Below are 20,240 nucleotides of genomic sequence, written 5' to 3' on the forward strand. Positions count from 1 at the left end.
TCAGAGCCTGGAGCCTGTTTCCGATTCTGTGTCTCCCTCTCTCTCTGCCCCTCCCCCGTTCATGCTCTGTCTCTCTCTGTCCCAAAAATAAATACAAAACGTTGAAAAAAAAAAAAATTAAAAAAAAAAAAAAAAACAAGCACCAACACATGAAAACCAATCAAAATATTAAAAGCACGTGGGGTATCTGGGCGGCTCACTCGGTTAAGCACCCAACTCAATTTCAGCTCAGGTCATGATCTCATGATTTGTGGGTTCCAGCCCTGCATCAGGCTCTGCGCTGACAGCTTGGAGCCTGCTTGAGATTCTCTCTCTCTCTCTCTCTCTCTCTCTCTCTCTCTCTGCCCCTCCTCTGCTCACTCACACACTCTCTCTCAAAAATAAGTAAACTTAAAAAAATATTAAAAGCATTAAAAATTTCATGAACCCAAGTCATAGGTCGGTAAGGCCATCAGCTTTCCACCTTTATGAGAAAAGACAGTAGGGGAGGGGTCCTTTCTTTCCATTTCTAAAGGGTGCAGTGTTCAGTATCAGAAAACCAGGACTCTTTTTTTTTTTAATGTTTATTTATTTTTGAGAGAGAAAGAGAGAGACAAAGTGGAGTTGGGGAGGTGCAGAGAGAGAGGGAGACACAGAATCCGAAGCAGGCTCCGGGCTGTCAGCACAGAGCCCAACACGGGGCTGGAACTCACAAACTGTGAGATCATGACCTGAGCTGAGATCTGACACCCAACTAACTGAGCCATCCAGGTGCCCCTGGAAAACCAGGACTCTTAAGCTCGAAGATGGTTTATGTTCCCCACAGACCTGAGGGCCTAGGACCACTCCAGCTATACAAGGTGCCCGGTGGCCACAGGCCCAGGGGTGCTGGCAGTCCTGAGAGTGGAGATATGGTTCTAGCTCCCCGGGGCTACAGCAACCACCACCGTGAGGCCAGAAAGCGCGGCTGAGGGGTGCTTGCGATTACCAGAACAGCGCCTTCTCTCAGCCTGATGTGCGGCCCAGCATGGCGACCATGGGACTTGCTCTTGACCATCCGTTTGACAAATACTGATTACTGAGGGTCTATTCCACGTCAAGCACTGTTCCGAGGGCTCAGGATAGGTGTGGCTGAGGTCAAAATGGAGTGGCGTGGGCCTCAGCAGCTACGGCTTATAGAGGACATCTTTTTTTTCTTTGTGCTTTTTTATATATCAAAGGGGTTTGCATTGCCTTTAAAGTCAGGGAAAAGGCTATTAAAGTAAGTTATTAGAATTCATTTTTGAATAAATGTCCACAAGGAAAATAAACGTGCATAGGAAATACCAGGTAATTCCAGATCGGCAATAACAGTGGACTTTGGACTCCCAGGAGGCCTTAGGGGGTGTGGTCAGAAAACCAACACCAGAGGATTCTCGAGGGCTTGATTCTGAGCTGCTATTGTTGGAGAAACCCTGTCCTTGAGAATGTCCTTCCCCGGGGGAGGGGGGCGGCTATGTCTGCGGTCCCAAACAACAGAATGTTAAAGGTTCCAAAGATGGATCAGGCCAAAGGTGCAGAAGGGACCCCTGAGGAAGGCGAGCACTGTGTCCAACTGACCACCATCTTATCATGGCCTATAGCACCCAGGCTGTTACCACCTAGGAGGCACTCAACGCTATGAACACATAGCTGTTGGGCAAAGCTTCGTGGATATGGTGACCTGGTCGCTGGAGCCTTGAGAGAAGCCTCTGCTCATTGCATCTCTTCAGCTTGCCTTTGTTTCTCCCTCGGTGACGGCCGGAGCCAGTAGGTGCTCTCTGACCACTGCTAACTTTGCTCTCGTCATCTTCACCATGTGACCTTGGGTTTTCAGCCTTCCCACGGCGGTCCTTGGTTTAACTTTGTCCTCATGTCGTTTAAACCTGCTCTTTCCTCATCAACTTCTGCTTTAAAAGGCCATGTCCTCTTCTGTCCTCACAAAGATGCGAACGCAGTTTTCTAAAATTCTCTTCTGGTTCCCGCAGTACATTGTTTTCAGAAATACTAGGCCCTTCCTCGAGATTTCAGGATAACGGTGCGTCTCCTTTATATGAAGTATTCTAGAGCTTACCCGGCAACGAAGAGTGATCTGTCCGGGTCTACGGACTGCCAAAAGATGCAGTGTGGCTTTCTCTGGACACCCCTCACTGCCCATCTGGATGCTGGTGGAATCCATTCCTCGGGTCTTCAACTGAAAGAGAGTATAATGTGCACAGCTAGGTGCAATTTCTAATATCCAGAAAGTAGTTACTCCTTTAGCCCGGCTTCGTAAGGTCGAGTCAGAATGTTCTCCTGCATCTAGTATCTGGTCTGTCGACATTCTGAACACGTGAAATGTGCGCGCGTGCGCACGCACACACACACACACACACACACACCCCCATAGTCCCCAGAATGTACTGTTACCAGAACTCTTCCTGTATCCGTCATCCCCAAAGGTACCCCATGTGCTGGACTACACTCTCCCAGGGCACAACTGCCATAAGACTATGCCCACCCACCCGCTGCCATCATGTATACATGTACACAACTTTCCACTTATTGTTTTCTGGGAATATATTTATTAAATTGGGACTTGCAGTGTCTAAATAAATGCAGAGAGCGAGAGCTTACTGTTAGTAAGCCTGGGAAGAAAAGAATGAGGTTCTGTCCTGAAGCAAAGAACCTGAGTAATTGAAGAATGGATTTTTGACGTTTTGGGCAAGCCAGACCTTAGGTGTCTAAGCCAAAGGACAAAAATCTAGAGAGAAATAAAATGTCCAGCTTCCTTCTTCGGCATTATAGGCCTACATCGCTTGACGTCATGGAGTAGGTCCTGTGCCCGACTTTGAGTCTCAAGTCGGCCATATAAGACTTAGAATTACCCTAAATGTCCTCCAAATTCAGGCGGTGGATTTTCCAATTGTCTTCACTTATGGTGGGATTATGAACGCTTACTGTTTTGTGCATCCTGAATACGTACGTTAGTAGAAAGTTAAAAGGCTATATTAGGTATTGGTAAGCAAATTCCATTTCAAACGAGAAACTCTGAGGTATTTATGACATCTGCATCCATTCAACTAATATTTATTGTGTACAGATCATGTGCCTGGCACAATGGTAGACACTGAGAGTGAAAACCCAGCCCCTGCCCTCTTGAAGGTTAGAGTCTAGAAGGTGTTTCAGACTCCGAGGAATCGTGATACAATATGATCAATTCTTCACGATGAAATGCAAGGAGGTTCTACCCTACCCTTCACTCTGGTCCATGAACCAGGCATCGTGGGAGAAAACCCTGCGATGAGGCGCTGGGGCTCAGTATTGAAGGGTCTTGAATGTTGTGTTAATAAGTTTGGATTTGGATGGGGAGTCACTGAGGAACGTGGTGCAAGGGAGTGAGTGGCCGGTTTGAAGCTGGGATTTAGGACGTCGCTCCGGTAGCCAAGTAAGGGGTTGACTGAGACGGGAGAGGAATGGAGCAGAAAGGCCACTCCAAGAAGCTGGCCCAGTCGTTCAGTGCAGAGGGCAGCGCTGAGCCCTTGAATTCAGTGTGAGAGCAGCGGAAACAGAGGGGAGCCAGACAAGTTCAAGAATCTGGTGATCAGCTGCACGTGGCAGTGAGGAGCGGCAGCACCGGGGATGACACAAAGGGACTAGGTCCCTGGAAGATGGGGGTGTCAGCGCCCAAGCAGGAAAGCCAGGAGCACAAGCAGGACTGGGAGGAGATGGATAGTGTGGCATTGGACTTGAGAGGAAAGCACCCACCTCTCTACTCTTTCCTTCACACACTCATTCACTGTGTGAACTCCATTCTGAAGTTCCAACACATGAGGCGTTGAAAAGTTCTACAAAGAAAAGCCCGAATAAACCACTTGAAGAAGATATTGATGAGATAATTAACCAATGTAATCATGCTAACTCATCACTTAATTTCATATGCTCTGGGGTCAAATGCGGTTAAGCTGGTGCTTTTCATCGTGGAAATGTCTGTCCTTCACTCCAAATGAAGCAATGAACTTGCTTTGTGCTCCCAAAGGATATGTATTACTTGTGATTTTCTGTCTGGAGCCAGTCGGGGCAGAAATGTAGGGACCTTTGCCCAAATCACGAACAGTGTCAAATGTCAAGGCAGAAACAAGGCTCCAGAAATCTGATCATTTCGATTTACACATGAAAAAACAGTTGCTAATTTAAAGGGGGAGGATAAGAATAAACTTGCCTCTGCTTTAGATTTATTATAATCTGGTTCTATTCTCCAGTATTTGGGTTTCTGGTAAAATTCCTCTCCGATTTGCCCATCCCTTAGGTCCGTGGGTATAATAAAAGAGAAGTCACAGACTAGTTCTGATTAATTTCCATCATGAGAATCAACTCTTGATTTTCAGGGAGAGAGTAGAGAAGGAATGACATGGGTAATTAAAATCCACAGATAGCACAAACATCCAATTTAACCAACAATTTCAAATCCTCCTCCACTGATTTTTTTTTTTTTTTCCCACTAGAGATGCCAAGTAGCAAGGCTCAGCCCAACTTCTGGGGCGAGATCTAACAAAATGTGAACGAACTCATCAGAAGGCAAGTAGGTGGGCGCAAGAAGAACAATGAGAAGTTGGGGGTTGCTGGCCTTTCTGCAATGGAAAACCGGCCACTCTTTCTCACCCTGTTGGTTTTCTTTAGAAGAATCACAATATCGGCACTGTCGGTTTCACGTGGGGGATGCCAGGCTGAATTCTTAGAAAGGCCAGCTCGCTCTTTGCCCATCGCCGAAAGCAGCTCACAGGCAGAGCACGTAAGATGGGTTTTTAGTGAGTATAGGCAGAATGAAGGGACAGAGCGGGGGCTCGCCTCCCAGAGCGGAGGCCCTTGTCACTTGCCTCAAGCTTTAAACGCCACCAGTTTAAGCTTCTGCTATGACACAGACCCAACCCAGGCTGCAACTGCCAGCATTTTAGACTTCCTTAGTCCTGGCCCTTTCTGAACGCCTTCATCCGGCCTCTCATCTGCTTGCCATCCAAGGCTGCACATTCTCTAACTAGAATCAGACCTTACTTCTCACTACTCTCCAAATCACATACATCAACCTCTGCCCACATTTACACACTGGTGCTGGAGGGTGTCTGCACTTCTCACCACCTCGTCTTTTCTCATGTCATTCCTTGAACCCCCAAACGTAGGTATTTTTCAAGGTCTCGCCCTTCCGCGAAAGCTTCCCTGTTTCCCCAAGTTCAAAGCGATCAGCACTGTGTTGGTATGTCTTTTATGACACTTAACCACATTATGCTTTCATTATATCACACTAGCTTATGTGCCCTATGACTGTAATGTTCTCAGAAATGTGGATCATGACCCACTAGTGAGTTTTGAAATCACTGTGTTGGGTCATGACCTGAATTTTTAAAAATTAAGTAGAAAAAAAATGGAACATTTTAGAGTGCATTACACATAAACATATTTCTCACTTTGGTTTATGACCAAAAAGCTTGAAAGTCACTGCCTCACATAGTTAAGACATTTTCAGCTTCTATGGAACAGAAAGCCTTGAACCAACCAGTTTAAATAACAAAGGATTTATTATCTTATATAATGAGATGTCTAAAAGTGGAGGCAGCTCTGGGTTGGTTTATCATCGACTTAACAACAATCGAGGACTCAGATTTTCGCCACCTCTGTCATCCTTCCAGCTACCTCCCCTCACGTCTGCAGGATGGCTGCAGGAGTTCCGTGCATCATAACAACATCCAGAGGTCAAAAAAGGGAGCTACTTATTCTTTGGATCTTTTTTTATCAGGAAAGAAATCTTTCTCAGAACCACCTTCCCCCCCATCACGCGCAGCAGGACTCCTTTAATTCCTCGTTGAGATAAACTGAAATAAAATGAATGCAGTGTCTAGCCAGGAGTGGCAAGGAAAACCAAAATTAGTTTAGATGACGATAAGAACACCTTCCCCGAGCACCTGTCCGGTCAGGAAGAAGGGGGAGATTGACGGATCTGAGGTAGGCAAGGAAAAGTATCTTCCAGCTCCATACAGAGTGCATTGGGGTAGGACCAGAGTCTCTTTCCCTTCACAGTCCCTGCCACGTGTACCGCTTCGCAAATCGAGACTGTCACCTCAATTTCCAGTGACAAATTAAACCAATCACTTTGCCCCAACGTATAAATATTCATGGGATGCACAGATCAAATATCCAACCTGAGATACTGGGAGGCATTCTGCAGGCATGAGTTGCCGACATAGAACTCACCAGGGGCCAGGATTTTTTTCAGTTTTCATTTTTCTACTGCCTTTCTAAACATGAAGGGCTAGATTAGCAACACTGTACATTGTAATACCATTTAAATAATAAAATACATATTTGTCACAATGCAGATGGCGAGTGAAGAGCTCACAGATGGAAATGTGGCTCCTAAGAAGAGACGGTAAATGTGTGACGGTGGGTGTGGGGAGATGGCTGCATCGGGCTGGAGAGACATTACGTCATCCCAGATATGGGCTTTTTTTGGGAACCTGGCAGCATTACTGCTGAATCATTCAGCTAGGCAAATTATTGGCATGTTCGTTGGACAAAGGTCCCTGTAATTAAGCCCTTGTACCGCCACACTCTTTGGCATCTTTCTGCTGATGTTACCATTTAAGGGCAGCCTTGAAAACATGTATACGTGAAATAACCATATCTACAAGAGTCAGTGGCTTTAGAGTATGGAGCCAGCACTCTTTGCCCTCTCTTGCACGCACACCTATGTGCATGCATACACGACACACACACACGCACGCACCCCTCATCAGAGAAACCACGGGTTCAGAAAAATTTGAACTGCAGGGACGCCTTTTGCCTCTGAGATTCCGAGAATCCTTCTCTTTGCTGCTGTTACAAATGCCAAGATGCTCCCGTCTGCCCAGTAGGGAAGACTAGCCTTGTGAGTGTCTTGAAATTCCTTGAAAGACGGCCATGGTTGTGGAGTCACGGGGCAAAACTTGTCTCACCTGCTAGAACTTAGGAGGCTGGAGGTGAATCTGGTTGTTCTAAGGGGGAGGCAATACACTTGCCTCTGCTACTAACTTATTACCTACGTGTGAGGCTGTGCTGGGTCTGCAGGCCTCAGGCCAGGTCCCGGCTCGGCCAGAGCTTGCTGGAAGCTCCACGCTCAGTTTCAGGGGCCTGGCTTAAGAAGGTCCTTGGCTAACCAGATGGTGTGCCGCCAGCCAGAACATGGGGTGTCCAGAGACTACGGGGCAAGAACGCAGTAGCAATAACTACCTTCGTTGAGGGCTTTCACAGACAAGTTTCCATTTGGTTTATTTTCTCTGCCAACCTGAGGAATGTACACGCATTTGAAAGAGGTTCTAGAGACCGTAGACCAGAGAGATGGACGTTGGTGCCCGGGAACATTCTTTTTTTTTTTTTTTTTTTTTTAATTCCCCAGGAACATTCTTACGTGGGTGATTTAACAGATGGCTTGGAACCTTGGCAAAGGAAGTGGCAATTACAGAGGGCCACATGGCCTCACCCTCGTTTCCTTTCTGTCGCATGACCCATAACTGACAATAAGAGCTAAAACATATAGACTGCTTCCTGTGTGCCTGGCTCGATGCTGTGTTTCAATGCATCGAAGCTTCTCAAAAACCATGTAGCGGATGCTATTATTATCTCAATGTCCAGATGAGGAAACTAAGTCTTAGAGAGAGAAGAACCTTTTTTCTGTTGGTGGCTGTTCCTCATTTTCCCCCTAGCCCTCCAAAAGGCCGTCTCATTCCCACTCTTTGGGACTCACTCGGATGCTCCGAGCAAGGCTTTCCCTGCCCACTCGTCACTCAAAGTAGTCCACCCCAACTTCAGGTCCACTGTCACACTCCCCCCGTTCATTGCCGTCAGAGGACATATTAGAGACTTGTTTACTTACTGATGGGCTTTTTTCTTTTCAGTCTCTAACATTCCCTCAGATATAAGCTTGTGAGGCAGAGACCCCATCCCTCCCGATTGCCCTATGGTAATGTCGAGCAGGGTGGCTGGAATATAATAGGTACTAAAAATTTGAATGAGTGGATGAGTAGCATGTATGAGTGAATGAGTATGATTCGTCAAGGGGATTTGAACATGAGTTTAACGCCAGGGACCAAGTTTTCAGCCCCTGCTCCTGTGTTTACTCACTCATCCCTTCAATAGCGTTCATTAAATTATCAACAGGTGCCAGGTACTGAGGTAGGTGCTGGAGAATCGAGAGAGTAAGACAAGTCTCTGTCCTTGAAAATCTCATGTAAGAAAGGTGATGGTGGTAGTTTGGAGGGGTGAGGAAGTGGGTTTATAAAAAAGCACAAATAAAAATGTAATTTGATATGGCTTATAATAGAGTTAAGTACAAAATGACACAGCAAGAAAGAGAGGAGACCACATAAATGCCCCTGCCAAACTTGGAAGACTTCTACAGAGCAGGTGACTTTGAACCTGAACTTGAAAGAGGACTCCGGGGGTGTCTGGATGGCTCAGACGGTTAAGCGTCTGACTCTTGGTTTTGGCTCAGGTCGTGATCGCACAGTTCGTGAGTTGGAGCCCCGTGTCGGGCTCTGCACTGATGGTGTGGAGCCTGCTTGGGATTCTCCGTCTCCCCCTCCTGCACTCCCTCTCAAAATAAATAAATAAACTTAAAAAAGAAAACAAAAAAGAAAGAGGATTTCAGACTATTGGGGAGAAAAGAGCACGTGCAGAGGCAAAAAGGAGAGAACTCATGGATCTATCTGGGGAGTGGAACAGAACTTGTCCCCTACCCTACACTGTCGAGTCATATTTTGCCCATGGTGCCCAGCTGTTGGGAGGGTCACTGACCAATTGACCCCTTGGTGAAGCCATCAAGGAGGACAAGTGCACCTGGGGTGGGGGTGGGGGAGTGGGAGGGCACCAGGAGGTGCATCTGAGTGGTCTCAAAGGTGCCCTCTGACTCTTAAGAGTAACACGACCCCAAGGCCTGTCTCTCAGAGGAAGGCACCAGAAGGCAGAGCCAGAAACAGCCACATTCCTGACCCTAATACGGGGATTTCCTAACAAAAGGGCTAACTATAACCACTGTGTAGTTTTCAAAACCTCTTCTCAAACATGATCTCATTTGATCCTCCAACAGCCTGCTAGATCTGTTCTGAAGTTCAGTAACACCATTTATTATTTATTGGATCAACATTTATGGAGCATCAGGGCCCAGCCTGACCGGGGCAATGCAAGTGGGAACCGCACAGCTTCTGGCTCCAAAGCGGCCACATGCAAAGAGACACGACAGCACAGAGTAAAAGGTGTGACCCCACCCAGCATGGAGGGAAGAGAGTTAGCCGAGGGCCCGCAAGAGCAGAGAATACTGAGTCAGCCAGTCCTGGGCCCAAATTCTCGCCCTGCACCCACTTGCTTGTAAGACCTTGGGCAATGAAATAAGATCATTAAAAAGAAATTAAATGAAATAATACATGTGTACCCGTCAGGTTATAGTCTAGCCACTAAAACAATGACTCTTACGTAAACAATCGCTTTAACAAGATGGAAATTGATTTCTCTTTCACATCAACATCCAGCCAGAGACTGTGGCTCTGCTCCAGGAAGTCACCTGTCCCAGGCTCTTTCCACCTGGTTACTCTGCCAGTTGTAGGGGTTGACCTCACGCACCTGGTCCAATACGGCTCCTCATCACAAGTGATGCTGTGTTTCGATGCAGTTTGATACGAAGCTAAAACGGGGTCGCCAAGACCTGGTCCTTTCGGTGTGGCTTCTCCCCTCTCCTCTAGATGAGGGCTGTGCTCTCCTACCCGGGTGGTAGGGGGTTTGTGTGGCTCCAGACTTCATGGGCTGAGAGCTTTATGTCCACTGTGCCCTTTCTAGGAGCTGAATGTAAGTCTTGGACCTGACTCTCAGCAACCCGCACCAATCCTATTGGCCAAGGGTGTGGGAGAAGTTGGTGAGTCAAGGCGAATTAGGGCCCCCTCACAACGGCGTGGCTGAGAATGGGGGAGAGATGAGCCCACACACAAAACTCACCTTACCGCTTTACCAGGAGAAGGATGGATGGATGCAAGGTGGTGGGGAAAAAAAATCCCTCACTCCTTCCTTCAACCAGTTATATGTACTTCTAGGGTATATAATCCATAGCAGTGGTCTTTGAACTCTACCCCAAAGGCCACAGTTTTGATTATGCCCCTAACAGGTGCATTTATTTTTTGTAAGTATACACCCGTGCGGGTGGCACCCCACTGTCCATGCTTCCTTCGATAGCATTCCCCGATAGGCACGTTTAGCATTCCCTAATAGATGACGTTTCGTAGGATCCTTTGCAGCTCGCAAAGTCATGTGACAAAATGCTAGGTAAATGCTAAATGCGGACAGTACAGTTTCCAGGAAGTGTCCTCACGGGAGGCACATGTGATTCTTCCTTTCTTTCTCCTTGCCACCTAGAACGTGAACAGGACGGCTTGGCCATGAGCAACAGCCTTGGATAGTGAAGTGGCAGCTGCCTGTTGAGAATGTTGGAGCAACCAGGAAAAACAGCTCACCAGCCGAGTGGCCTGCTTCCGGGGTCCATTTACCTGAGGGGCAAATCAACTTGTCTCCTGCTGAAGCTCCTGTCGTTTTGGCTATGCTCTTCTTTCTTAATCTCAGCCCAAACTGATCCTACTGGACACAATTATGTACGTTATGATACATGTACCAAAGCAGATTCAAAAACAAAAAAAGTTTGCATTTTGTACCCCATTGGATAGAGTCTCACACCCCTTTGGGCTGCATCCCTGCCCCCTTACTTTTGGTCTCCTCGGTCTTTGCCCTGCGGTGCTCCGTAAGGTTAGTGACGTGCGGGAAGCTGTCTGCTTCTTCTCCCGGAATACACTTTGCTCTTTGAGGCAGGGGTCCCGAAGCGAGTCCTCGGAACCAACCTAGCACAGTTGGGCCAGCATCCCTCCCAGGCCTTGCCTTTTGCTGCCTGCTGACTCTTCCGGGTCCGTTTCCATCATCTAGACTTTGTTTTTGCCTCGGGGAAAGAAGGCACGCCAGCCAGTCTGGTGGAATTGACAAGATGCGATGTAACCTGAACCTAAAGAAGTAGGCAACTGTGACCGTCAGGGAAAGAAAGACGTGCGCTCGCAGCCCGTGCTGTTGCTAAGGTGCACCCACTCACTGACCAACTTCTCAGAGCACGGGCTCGCGCTAACTTGCTAACGTGGCCTGGTTCTGTGGGGAAGGAGGGGGTGGGGGCAGGAGGCAGAGAGCTTTGTTTTTGGAGAGCTTCCTTCAGGCCCCAGACCTCCTCTGCCCCGGAAGGCAATGGCCAGGCGCCAGGACTGCCCCGCCACGGCAGAGACTGGCGGAATATACCCACTTCCATGACTCCAAGTCTGAGGCTCTGCGGACCCCCTTCACGGCCGTGGCTGGGAAAGCAGACCCTGCCTGGTGTGTGTACGATCCGGGTGAGTCCATGCTCCCTGCCACCACCCCCTGGAGGCATCGGTGTCCTGATTGTATCACGGCTTCGAAATTCCCTGACTCATGCCATCCTCAGATTTTTTTAAAAAGAGCTTATTCAAGGGGTGTAGGCTGCATGCTCCACCCGTTCCCACTCAACACAGCTATTTAATTACAGCACCCGTGTGTGTGTGTGTGTGTGTGTGTGTGTGAGTGAGGAGTCAGGGAAAGGAGGCGTTGGGGAGGGGCAGAGGGGCTCCTGGGCCAGAAGGAGAAGCTCTTGAAGGAGGCTTGTGCTGATCCCATTATGAAAGGGAAATACTGCTGCTCAAAGAAAGGCTGGCCCTTCACCCCAGAGCTGGGCAGGTCAGAAATGAGGCAGACTTCTGGGGCCGTGCGGGTGGGCTAAGAAAAAGCCACCGATGTGGGGGAGGGATGCTTCCCCCCCCTCCCCACTCGTCGGCTCCCACTGTTCTCCTACACCGCTAGGTAGCCAGGCTGCCATGTGACTTGCTAGTAACCATGGCAACGAACCCGGTTCCTCCGTGGAGCGTGTGGAGAGAAATCCCACAGAAAGATGACGGGGGTGCGGGACGTCGTGTGGTACCCAAGGGCAGGGGAAGCCAGCTCCGTCGCGGCCGGGGCAATTGTTGCCGTGGTTGTCGTGGAGGGAATAGCAGGGGCTTGTTCTCTTCTGAGCTCGAGACTCTGGCCGTTTTCTCCTTCTGACACTTGCCTCCCTGATCTTGGGACGCGGTTTCTGGAGATGAAAGACAAAAATAGCTCTCTCTGAAGGAGAGGATGCTAATGCACGCCGTGCTTTCAGACATGGGCTTCTCGCTGTCAGGCGTCCACCTCCAGTACGCGGAGCCTTGGGCCAGGTTCCTCTCGCTGTCCCTGACCACAGCGACAGCCCCGGGGAAGCCGACACGCTGCCGGCAGCCAGAAGCCCCGAGAGGCGGTCTGGGTCCTGGAAGACCGCAGGGCGGTGCGCGGAGGACAGGCCAACCCGACCGCGGGCCCTCGCCACTCCCCTGCTCGCAGGCACAGCTGGAGGAAGTGGCTCACATATTCCTTGTTGCCAACAAGGACATAATGACAGTTTGGGGAAACACATATTGTTAAGCGATCCGGCCTCCCACAGCCAACGTGGGAGCGCAGGGCGGCCCCTTCTGGGGGGCGAAGACCTGCCTCCGCGGAGGCCGGCTGGCAGGTGCTGCCTCCTTAGTGGGATGCCCCTGACTCAGCCAGTTACTGCCTGTGTGACCTTGAACAAGTCACTTAGTCTCCTTGGGTGCTAGTTGCTCTCTCCGTCTTTAAAAGAGGCACGGTAATATTTGCGTGGCCATGCCCACTGGGTTTGTGTAACAGTCATGCTTGAAAATTCCCTACCAGATATCATCATCCTTTTCCTTAGTTGTAGAAGTATTCATTCTTAAAGGGTTCTGAAAGTTGGAATGAGTCAGCAATTAGGTCGAAAGTTACGGTAGTGCAAAGCTACAGAAATGACCGTGATGGGGTTTGTAGATAACATTTAATGAGTGCAAAGCAAATTGCCTGTTGCATTTAAATCCTAACAACACCCCTACTGGTATGACGGTTTCCGTTTCACAAATGAGGCCCAAATTCACATAGCTGGTGGTAGAGTCAGGATTCAAGTCCTGGGGAGTCTGATTCCCAAGCCAGGATCTTAACTGCCGCAGGGGCCTGTGCTGGGGTGGGTCCACTGATGCATTCTCCATGCTCCTGGAGTTGAGTTACCAGGTGGTTTCCTGGGGGTTCACAGAACAGCATGGGGGCGGTGTGTGTATGTATGTGGGTGTGTTCACAAAGCAGCCTGGGTGTGTGTGTGCATGTGTATATTCATAGAATAGCATGGGGTGTGTGTGTGTGTGTGTGTGTGTGTGTGTGCGCGTGTTCACAGAGCAGTATGGGGTGTGTGTGTGTGTGTGTGTGTGTGTGTGGTATGTGTATGTGTTTATAAAGACTGGACTGCCTTCCTTCCTCATCTGGGAGTTCCCCATTTGTCCCATGCTGACATGACTACCTCTTAGGGTCCTCGTGGAAGCTTCCAGAACAGCCCAGAGTGCTGCCGTCTGCCCTAGTCTCAATGGAAGCACAATTAGTGGGCATGGGAGGCCAGACAAATGGAGTCACATGCCGCTGTCTCAGAGACAGAGGAGCAGAGTGGGCAGGTTAAAAGCTAGACTGCAGGGGTTGCCTCACCTAGTGCTGGCTAGCCTAGTTACAATGGTCACTCCTGACTCTTCTCATCCTACCTGTGGCCTGGAAAGCCCACCCCTCCGACCGGCCGGGGTGCATTTGGCACCGGGGATCACCCCCCACCCCCTGCCACACCCTGCAGGCAGAAGCAGAGGCCAGGGTATTTATGGTCCTGGCTCCCTCCCTCCTGGGATGCTGTGGGTTGGCTGCTCCTCTTATTTTGGGGGGTGATAAGGACTCTGCCACCGCCAGCCCTGGGGTACTTACCCTATTCCCTGCCGACTCCTTAAACCCTGCTCACCCTTTTACAAAATTCCTTTCATTAAACTCTTCTCAGTTCCCCAGCTTGAGAACACTAACCTGTCCCTTCTGGGAGCCTGCCTGATACAGCGGGAGGAGGGTACCTCCCACCCACAACTGTTAGGGGTATTAAAAGGGCCAGTACGCGTCAGTGAGCCAGCATGTGCTCCAAGCCAGTCAGCAGGTGAAGGGGTGTCAGTGCCCCTCCCCAGGGCATTTGCAGTCACCCTGCCTAGGGCTACAGCGTGGCTCGCAAAAGCCCGGACTGTGGCGCGGGCCTGGGTGGGGTGACTCTTCTTCCCCAAGCCTTGGCTGGTTTGCAACAGGAAACCGTGCCCACTAAAGAAATTGAAGATGGTGGGGTTTTTTTGTTTTTTTTAAATGGGAAAAGGAAACAAAACGTTAAGTTCATTGAAGGCACAAATTCAGGGTCAGATAAGCACAGATGATTACTCATTTATCCTAAAAATATTGATTGAGCACCTGCCACCTGCAAAAGATTTAGCAATTAATAATATAGGCCTGGCCTCATTTTCTCATACAGCTTACACTCCAGTAGAGAAAACTTGGACTCTGCACTGTTAAGCAGAGGGCACTAAGCATTCTTTTCTCTTCTACTGGTGAGGGAAAAGGGGCTTTTGGCGGTGAGGAAAGTGACTTTTAATTGAGTACTTACCACGTGCCAGGCACCATGCAAGGCGTTCCATTTATATCATCTCACTTAATCGCACAACACGGGAGAGGTCGACCTATCTCCTTTTTGCAGTGAGGAAGCTGAAACCCCGAAGATGTTACATGATTTACCAAAGTCAGTGACCATTCAAAAAAAAAAAACAAACCCACCATTTACTAAGCACCTACTGTATGCCTTGTCTCATCCCTGCTTTTCAAGAATGTGTAGATAGTAGGAGAGATAGGCACCTGAACAGATACTCCTCAAACAGTGGGTTGTGTGTGGTGATCATAGAGATATGCTCAGGGCATTATGGACGCACTCAGGAGGGATCCTCAACCCCTCACAAAATGTCAGGAAAGGCTTAGGGAGGGCAGCCTTGAGGACGTGAAGCCTCATTCGATTTTTAAAGATAAACTGGTAACGGCCAGGTTAGGGTACGGTGGTAGGGGGAGAAGAAAGCCACGCAGGAAGAGGGAGTGCCAGAAGCAAAAACAGACAGACAGACAAACAGACAAAAACCAGGTTGCAGCGAAGGGGTTGTGGGTAGGGGCCAGGTCCCCGCAGAATTTTATTTGGTAACAAGAAATGTGGGCTGCCAGTCCCATAGCTCACCCTCTAGGTTAAGGAGCTCAAACAGGGGAGTCACTTGGCTAGCTCTGGATTTAGATAGATCACTCTGGCTATCACGTGGAGGACAAACTTGAGGTGGACAAGAGAGGGAGCAGAGACTTTTTAGGAGGCCACCAGTAGTCATCAAGCCAAGAGATCATAAGACTCCAAAGGAGGTCAGAGGTCCAAGGGATGGAGAAGGCCACTGGTTGGAGAAGTACTTTAAAAATCTCAGAATGTAATGACTGACTGGTGTTGAGATACCTGAGTTGGGGGAAGGGGGAGAGAGGGAGAGAGGGAGGGAGAGACAGAGAGAGATAGAGAGAGAGATTCCCTTCTGGTCCAGAAGGAAAACAAACTTGGAAGGCTTGGTGGCTGCTGTCTTGTCTGAGACCTTTTGCGTCTCTCATTCCACTTTATTTTGATTACAGACCCCAAGCAGTGGGGCCATGATCTGAGCTGGGTGTGTCAAATTTGCTCCCGGGAACTTGAATCTGGGCAGTGGCCTTGTTCAGGCTACCAGACGCCAGGCTGTCCAGTGATTCCCTTGATTCTAGGAACCATCTTGCAATCCTTCCAATTAGTCTCTTCTGTGCACCGGCAAGTCAGGGTCAGTCCCTGTTGCTTGCAGCCCAAGAGCCCTGATGGGGAGATGAATTCAGCCCTGGACCTGGCAGATCTCAGGCCCACGCGACACCCATGTGAGGACCAGCACCTCCAGGAAATAGAAGTCAGAGGGGAAACTTCTGGGCTGGAGTTATCGGCATGTAGGTCATGGAAATCATGGCTGACACTAAGAAAGAATCAGTGCCGAGAGGGTGTGGGGGAGAGAACACCGGTGGGCAGAGGGCGATGTCCTGGACAACAAGCAAAGGCTGCGAGGAGGAAGAAACAAGAACTTGAATGTTCAGAGAGAGACCAGGAGAACTAGGAGAGGCTTGATTTCATAGAAACCAAGGGAAGAAAAGTTTGAAGAATGAACAATTGAAGATTTCACGTACAGCCAAGGGGCCAAGGGCACTGGCCTTTGAACTTGACAAGAAGTTTGTTGATGACCCATAGGGTAGGATCCCTAGAGGGAGAGGTGGGAGGAATAAGCCAGGCTGCCTGTGGAGAAGTGAGGAAGAGGAGGTCAATGGCTCTGGGAGTCTTATGGGAGGTTAGTTATGAGAAAGGAGAGGGTGGTGGGTGGGGACAAGGTCACAGCAGGGTTTATGTCAGTGGCTCCGGTGCTCCTTTGAGTCAAAACCTGCTCCCCTGTGCCTGAGAGAATGGGGCTTTGGCTGGCGGAAGTGATCCCAGCAGAGCATTCTTTGCAGGGGTGGTTTTGCCTGAGGATCTGTGCATCCCTGGGGCAGAAGAGCATTTGGAAAACTGACAAGGTCCATAGCTGGTAGGTACCTTGTGCCGACTTCCTGCCTGCCTTTGTTCTGAGACAGCCAAAACAGCAACTAAAGGAAGAAAGAGAGGCAAAAAAAGAGGAAACTCTCTGTTGGCTCTTTTGGATTCCATCTAAAAATCTCCCTGCCCACCGCCCCCAAATTTAGGGGGTGAGGAGAATGCTCAAACCATGTCTGAGAAATTAGTATTAGAATGACACTAACTACCCTCGTGTTAGTTGATGAGTGTGTTCCTACAAGGAAGGCCTGGCTTGGCAGGTGCACTGTGCTAATGCTTCACATAGACTTTTTCTTTAGATATTTACTGGTAAAGGATGGCAATAGAATTGAGCCGATGACAAGATAATTTTTTTCAAAAATCATTTAAAAGAATTCTTGAAATTATAAAATTTGTATATGGTCATCGAAGAAGGTCTGGAAAATTTGCAAAGACCTAAAATAGCCAGGAGTCCCATCATAGTAATATTTTCTTCTAGTCTTTTATTTCTAGTAGCGGTCCAATATTGATAGCCGTTATGATGGCTGAGCCACTAATGTCCGTTGCAAGGCTGATCTCAGGAGCGACTGTAGGACAGACAGCAGGACCCTATCTATAGTGTGTGAGGGGACGAGGGAAAGATGAAAAATGCAGGGGGAAACAACCCATGGGCTGGTCAGATGTCTGTCATAGCACAGGTGTGCCTTGTGGTAAGAAACCTAATGCCCTACTGCGAATTTCCATGTCGGGGTATCACTCTTATTTTAGTTGTGATGGCAGATTGGGTTATTGGTCCCTAGTCTTTGTTCCTCCCATCATGTGACCCTTCCAGCACCAGAAGAGTTGACTGATAGTTCCGTGCCCCATTGTCTTTGGACTTAGCCACATGACTTGCTTTGGCTAATAGAAATTAGTGGAAGTGATGTGAGCAGGGGTTTTAAATATGCCTTCATGGCTTGGCTTAGTCTCTTGCATTTCTGCCACCTGTCACAAGATGAAGTTGCCTGGACAGCCTCTCGGAATGAGGAGACACTTGGAACAGACCTGAATACAACTGGCAGCTTGGAGCCACACTTCGCTAGTTTCAGGCACCCAAGAGAGTCATAGCCCCCTGCACGCCCATAAGCAATAAGTAAATGCTATCGTTGTAATGCACTGAGAGTATGGCATTGTTTGTTACACAGCATTTTAGTAGCAGACATCTGAAGGAAGCAACTACTATAATTGCTCGGATGTGAAGCTTCAGTAATATCTGACATCTGCATTTCCTTTATCCCCATAGTTATTTCTTGTCAAGTCCTCTTTAGCTCCTTTGAATTCTCTTCCATATCTGTTCCCTGACTCCCTTTCCACTGCCATCATCCTTTAACACTTCCTACCTGGGTTCCTGCAATGGCTTCCTTAATGAACTTATTTCTTCCCCATCCAGGAGTGCAAGACTCCACTGCCTTACAAAACCCCTGCACCACAGGAAACCTCTGCTCAAAAGGCTGAGAAGGCTTCTCTTTATTTCAAAGTAGAAGCAGCCAGGCAACTCAGAGCTAAGTTTTAATAACCAGCCTCAACCTGGCGTTCTGATACAATTCTCTCCTCTGCTTTCCATAGCTCTCTTTTACAGCTGACCCTTGAACAATGGGGGGTCAGGTGTGCTGATCGCCCTGTGCAGTCAAAAATCCGCGTATAACTTTTGATTCCCTAAAAACGTAGCTACTAATAGCCTATTGTTGGCCAGAAGCCTTACCTGTGATAGAAACCGTCGACTAGCACCTATTTTCTATGTCACATGTATTGTAAACCGTATTCTTACAATAAAGTAACCTTGAGAAAGGAAAATGTTATTAAGAAAATCATAAGGAAGAGAAAGCACATTTACAGTACTGCCCTGTATTTATTGAAAAAAATCCACATGCAAGGGGACCTGTGTAGTTCAAACCCCTGTTGTTCCAGGTCAACTGTGATTTAGCCTCCTCATCCATTATTTAATGCAAAATAACAATAATAATAACGCTTACCCAACAGTTGTTGAATTGCTTACTATGATATCACTTAAGTGTTTTTCCTGTTGTACAGGTTAAGAGTAGATTCAACCAAGAGTAATCAAGGTCCCCCAAAATAGTGGCTTACCTAAGATAGTTGTTTCTCTCTTCTGTGAAAGTACAGAAGTAGGTGGCCAACGACTGGTCTAGTGGCTCTGTTCATGATCTCTTCAGGGACACAGGCTCCATCCAGCTCACAGCTCCATTATCCTTAAGAGTATTGGCCTCAGGGGTGCCTGGGGGGGGGCTCAGTCAGTCGAACGTTCGCCTCTTGACTTCAGCTCAGGTCTTGCTCTCATGGCTCGTGAGTTTGAGCCCCGTGTCAGGCTCTGTGCTCACAGCGCAGAGCCTGCTTGGGATTCTCTCTCTCTCTTCGCTCTCTCTACCCCTCCCCCACTGACACTCTCTCAAAATAAATAACTAAACTTAAAAAAAAAAAAAAAGACTCTTGGCCTCATTCTCGACATGGCAGGCAGAATGCTAGACATCACATCCACCATTCCAGGCAGCAGATTGGGAGAAGGACAAAAAAGAAAAAGGGGGTAAAGAGTAGATACCAGCTGGCCTCTCCAGGTAGTGGCCACGTAACATCTGCTTATATCTCATTGGCCATACTTATAAGGCCAGATAGAGCTGCAAAGGAGGCTGGAAAGTATAGTCTTTATTCTGGGAGGCCACATGCCTAGCTCAAAATTGGGAGTCATTACTATGGAAAAAGAAGAAAGAGGGGTATGCGGGGGCAACAGCCTCTGTCTCAGATATATTCCCTTGCCGAGTCCTCATGACAATCCTATGAGATGGATACTATTCTTATGCTCATTTTACAGAGGGGAAAACTGAGGCACAGAAAGGGTGACTACCTTGGCCAAGGCCACACAGCAAGGGTGAACTCAGGCGCCCTGCTTTCAGAACCTGTGCTCTTCACCCCCATGCCACCCAACTTCCCTGGGAGTGAATCTGCCCACCTGACTCATGTGCTCCCTCAGCTAAGCTCCCTTCTGTCCCCTGCACCTCCCTCCAGGGCCCAGGTTCAGGCTCTGCCTGCTCCTGTTCTTCCCGATCTCCTCCTGGAAACCCTCCCCCTGTGGCATCATCGTCCTGGCTGACAATGCCCAAGAGCGGAAAAACAGCCAATACAGCATCAGAATACATACTCCATCTAGGCAGTTCAGTATAGTAATTAAGAGCTTGGACTCTGGAATCCAGCAGAGTGAGGTTCGAATCCTATGTGACCTTGCTCAAGTCACTTGACTTTTCTGGTCCCTCTTCTTTAAAAAGGGAGGTAGAGAGAACCTGACACATAGGACGATCATGAGGGACAAATGAGATCATGCACCTAAGTCCCCAGGCCACCGCTTGGCACAAAGCAGGTGCTCAGTACAACGAGCAGTACAACGAAGCTGCTACGATTGCGCCGACATTATGCATGTCCTTGCCTTCCAGACGGGAATGCCTTAGACAGAGAGGGGAAGAAGGACCTTCGCTGGAGGCCCTTGCCAACTGTCTGCCTCTCCTCTCTTGGGGATCTGCAGGGGTTGCTTGTGTACTTCCATCTAGGGCTCCGACCCTTTAGACGTAGCCCTGACCAACCGTTAGGAGTGACAAGCTCTGAT

The 20,240-nt window shown here is 48.7% G+C and overlaps 1 long non-coding RNA gene across 1 annotated transcript; it reads right to left on the reverse strand.

The window, feature by feature from the left end:
• Positions 1-15,749: 15,749 nt before the first annotated feature.
• Positions 15,750-19,991, reverse strand: LOC109277996 (uncharacterized). Its single transcript, XR_008419906.1, has 3 exons — positions 18,716-19,991; positions 18,333-18,409; positions 15,750-16,665 (listed from the first exon to the last, which is right to left on the reverse strand). It is a non-coding gene; the product is annotated as an uncharacterized LOC109277996 (long non-coding RNA).
• Between the last annotated feature and the right edge of the window lie 249 nt (positions 19,992-20,240).

Source organism: Panthera pardus, unplaced genomic scaffold, assembly GCF_024362965.1.
Source record: "Panthera pardus isolate Hobbes unplaced genomic scaffold, ASM2436296v1 HiC_scaffold_7, whole genome shotgun sequence".
NCBI lineage: Eukaryota > Metazoa > Chordata > Mammalia > Carnivora > Felidae > Panthera > Panthera pardus.